Source organism: Triticum aestivum, chromosome 7B (assembly GCF_018294505.1).
Source record: "Triticum aestivum cultivar Chinese Spring chromosome 7B, IWGSC CS RefSeq v2.1, whole genome shotgun sequence".
NCBI classification, from domain to species: Eukaryota; Viridiplantae; Streptophyta; class Magnoliopsida; order Poales; family Poaceae; genus Triticum; species Triticum aestivum.
The window spans coordinates 434,463,337-434,468,450 of NC_057813.1; positions in this window are offsets into that span (position 1 = coordinate 434,463,337).

The following is a 5,114-nucleotide window of genomic DNA, read 5'->3' on the forward strand; positions in this document are numbered from 1 at the left end:
CGCTGGGCGCATAGCTCCATAATTCTCCCACCATAGACTGGCGGGGCCTTCAAGATGATATGCGGCAAAGGTGACCTTGTCAGCCTCCGCTACCAGCGCGGAACGCAGCTTGTGAGAAATACTGCGAAGCCAGTCATCAGCGTCGAGAGGCTCGACGGAGTGGTGGAACGTGGGTGGATGCAATTTGATAAAATCACTAAGTGACACCACGTTAGCCCTCTGATGGTGTGCTGTATTCTGTTCAATACGCTCCAACAAACGGTTTGTCTCCCGCTTGTTTCTCTCAGCTTCCATCATCACCTCGGCTAGTGAAGGAGGATGAGGCAGATTTTCATTCCTGGCTTCACTGCCTTCGGCCTGCTCTTGAGAAGCAGGGTTGGCGCGCGTGTTGACCATCCTAGGTAAACAAGACAAAGATTTAGTCAGAATGATAAAATTCCGACATAGGAATACATAATGTGAGGAATAACTCGGAATGCAAGATGATCATCCGTATGACATGGTAGATACAGAAACTGCTTCTTTTATTCCATCGTCATACACACCATACAAGGTTTAGTACAAGACCAAACGAAGTACTATTACGGTGAAAAGGGATTACATCTCATCGGAGGCATTCCAAACTCCTATACATTATTTTTCTACAACTCCGGAAAGAGTACAAACTAGGTCATATCCCACGAGTCACGCGGAACGATAGATGACACAGCTAGTGCAAACTAGGGATACTACCCCTAACTCAGACCGATCCGTAGTAGTCCTCATAAAAGTCACCTCCATAGCCTGGAAGCTCAACATGTTCATCCGGAAACAGATGATCTCGCGGAGCTTGTGGACCATAGGGGCTAGGATGAGGCCTTGGACCAACAAACGGTGGCCTGCGGGGACCGCGAGGTGGGGTGATGCCTCCTACATCACGCCAAACCATCACGTCAGGCAGAGCAGATCTCACAGGATAGAGATCGCGCATATCTGAGAATCCAGCTTGCACCGCCGGTGCGAACCGAGTCAAAGTGGCCCAGTGGTCAGCACGGGTATTGAAGAGCTCTAACCTTAAGGCCCGATTTTCACGATCCTTAACCTCGAGCATCTCAGCAGTGGTGCGAGTTCGTGAATCCTCCTGAGTGGAATCAGCATAAATAGCTTGGAGATATCCTTGTGCTCCCGGAAGTGATCCTGGCATATACCGGAAATCAGAGTCCCGAAATAAACCAGATCTGACTCGCATAATGGTCATCATGGAGTAGGCGGCATCCTGCACAGCCATCTCAATAGTAACCCCGAGTCCATAGGAGCAGTGAAGAGGCTCAGTGGATCCAGGATAAGATGGAAATATCCTGACAGTGCAGAGATACTGGCTTTGATTGAAGTCCCGGAATTGCTCTTCGACCGTGTACTCAGGATACCAGCGGTATCCAGCCTCAGTCATTACCCTGACCAACTTAGCAGTATGGCCGGGTACATCTAGGCATCGAGTCAGGCGAACCACTTGATTGAGGTCGCGAGTGGCCATCTGAAAGCATAATCATAATGCAAAGGCATTAGAATTTCTAGCAAAATTTCGACAGCATAACAGCTGTAAATGCTCAAAAAGGATTTTGAGACATTTGACAAAGGATTTCGTACACACTCAACATCATCATATCAAAGTTCTGAAACCATGTTGGCAACACAATGTGGTAGTAGAACTGAACTAGGCTTGTAACCATCAAACTTATAAGGTACTACTGATTAGTAACACGTGATCCTGATAGAGAGAACAGATCCTAATTCCTTAACCCCCGGTGGAAGAATGGACTGACTCAGATCAGAAAGTCATAAGGTATAAGGAGTAAAAAGAGCCTTACGTTCCAACCCACAAACAATTCCCCTACATATAACTAAAGAATTTCTAGACTCAACATCGACCAGTTTGGCTTGGAGAACCTACAGGCAGTCCGGCTCTGATGCCAACGCTGTCAGGACCCCGACTCGATGTCACATCGATCTAGCTGGTAACACCTCATATCACTTTGCGGCCTCACGCACGGTATCCCCACGGGTGTCGTCTTACCTTTTCCCGGGACCGTTTGCGCCTTTTGGCTCACGTATATGATAGTGTCGCTAGCATCCATATGATAAAGAGCCCGGGCTGACATGACTAGTCGTAAACCCAAAGTGGCACAGACTTACAGGGACAGGCATTCATGACCCAGCTTCGAACGTGTTGGTCATCAGCAAGTGGGTCCGGGCTGTAGCACTGGGCTAGCAGGACTCCGGTAAACCGGGCTGTAGCGGGCTAACAGGACTCCGGTACTCAAAGCGTGACATTTCCCCGAAGGGACAGACACAGGAACGAAGAAGGACACATGCCGGCCAGCCTAAGTGTTCCAGAGCAGTAGCAAGCTACCATGGCTCAGCGGTAACACTAGGAGACATTTCCCGGTAAGAGAGGCTACTAAAGATAAACAACTAGATAGTCAGATCCCACACATACCAAGCATTTCAATCATACACACAATATGCTCGATATGTGCAAATACAACGAAGCATCACAACATGACTCTATGACACAAGTACTTTATTTAAGGCTCAGGGAGCCATACATAACATTCACAAAGGTACGGGTCTCACGACCCAACATACAAGTCATACAATCATACAAGCCAGCAGCGGAAGTACATTGTCTGGGTACAGACAACTAGTAAAATAAAAAGGCTTGGAAAGCCTAGCTATACTACGTGGTCCATCACAAGCTCAGGGTCACCACCTGGGTCTTTAGCCTACTCGTTGATGTCAACGTCTACATAGAACCCATCAGAAGGGGTTGCAGCGTCTTCTGTAAAAATGTAGATTATAGCAACATGAGTACAAAGGTACTCAGCAAGACTTACATCAGATCCTACATACATGCATAGTATCAAGAAGGGTTGGTGGAGTTATTGCAGCAAGCTAGCTTTGACTCTTGGCTAGACTATCCTACGATACTCCAACTTGAAATGTTTTGCGCACACGAGTCCACTACTCACCATTTCAATACACTACCGAGGATCCACCTCCGTCTTCCTACGGAAGAGCCATCCTCGGCACTCACACTTATCTTGAGGCTTTTAGTAGTTTCCATTTACTTGTCTATGAACTGTATAGGCAACCAAGTAGTCCTTTACCGCGGACGCGGCTATTCGAATAGATCATGTTAACCTTGCAGGGGTGTACTTCTTCATACACGCTCTCACCACTTACCGTCGTTTACACGACATGTACTCGGCAACCTTCAAGCGGAAGCCCAACGTGGGTGTCGGCCACGACCTACCTAATCACCTAAGCCTCCAGTCCAGGTTTATCGCCTATTCAGGTTCCATCCGCAGGGAGTCCGGCCGAGGTTTCCCATATGGCCCCGAACGATGTGAACAGGGTTCCCGGGATACCTAACGGGTATTCGGTACACCGTGCCACGTACCTACCGCATCACAGCCCACCCCTACGGTCAGCGCTGTCCACGGCCTCCAGTAGGCTACAAACACCAGAAACTACTTGCAACTCCTGGACGGAGAACTAGGGTGAATAAGAAGTCGAGAGGGTCCATTGGTTTTGGGACCAATGCATGGTAGTAGCTGATTCTTAAATCACACATACAGATCTCAGTGCTTAAGGTCGGCTTCAATGAAACAACCCACCATGTACTCCTACATGGCCTCTCATCGATACCTTTACCAAATCGTGTTCACCACACCACTCTCATTACCGACATAATCATTTCACTCTAGCCCATCACCCAGATGAACCAGACCTGACACGACTCTAAGCATAGCAGGCATAGCAAGGTAGGAACAACACATACATAGGGCTCAATCAACTCCTACACATGCTAGTGGGTTTCATCTAGTTACTGTGGCAATGACAGGTCATGCAGAGGAAATGGGTTCGACTACCGTAGCACACAGCAGTTTGAATCGCGTTGTCTTAATGCAGTAAAAGAGAGCAGGAGCGAGAACATGGGATTGTATCGATATGATCAAATGGTTGGTTGCTTGCCTGATGGTTCGGTGCACTGATACGGTTCTTCGTTAGGGTAATCACGGTACTCCTCGGAGACAGAACCTGTCGCAAAGGACATCGATACACAAGCATCACCAAACAATGTGCAACAATATGATGCATGCATGAAACATGGCAATATGAGTGTGTTGGGCTAATGCAACTAAAACCAGAAGGGTTTGAACAAATTTGAATCAAAGATTCAAATTTCAAACTCAAACATGGCCTTTTAAAGTGCTTTTCCTTGTTCTGCTTAAAACATCAATTTAACTTGTTTGATCATGCATGAAAATAGTACAGATGGATAGATTGGATTTTTCTGATCATTTTTCATATATAATTTGTCCAATTTGGAGTTACAGAATAAAAGTTATGAATTTTTGAAGTTTAAATAATATTCTGGAATTTCCTGATTTAATTTAAATCCAGAAAATCAATTACTGCGTCAGCCTGACGTCAGCATGACGTCAGTGGTCAATTGTGGCTGGCTGAGGTCAAACCTGACAGTGGGTCCCGCATGTCAGGGTGATTATTTTAATTAAAATTTAATTAAAACTAATCCTGTTTAATTAACAGGGCTGGGCCCCACCTGTCATTGACTCAGGGGAGTCAACCAGGGCCCACCCGTGGTCAAAGTCAATGCCGGCTGCCGGCGTTTAGTCGCCGGCGAGCCCGACGCGGCGGCGGAAGTGGTTTTGGTCATTTCGGCCACCAAACAGACCGCGGAGACCACCGGAGTGGAGCTGAGGACCACCCGCAGCTCTTGGCGGAGTCCGTTGGGGTCGGGGTGGCCGGAGTCGACGGCGGCGAGCTCGGCTGCGGCCGCCGGGGGTCGGTCGTGCACGGGAACGGGGTTGGAGCTCGAAGTCGAGCGAAGCGAGGCGCTAGGGATGCTCTACAGGGTCTTGCGAACTCGTTGGACTCGCCGGGGTGACCAAATGGTCACCGGAGCTGCGTCGACGGCGAGCTCGGCGACGGCGGAGGTTCGGCCGTGGTGGGGAGGAGGCTACGGTGGGGGAACGAGGGGGAGAAGAGGGGGAAACGGTGGCGTAGCTCACCGCGGTTGCAGTGGGCGTCGAAGCGGGCTCGGGGACGCG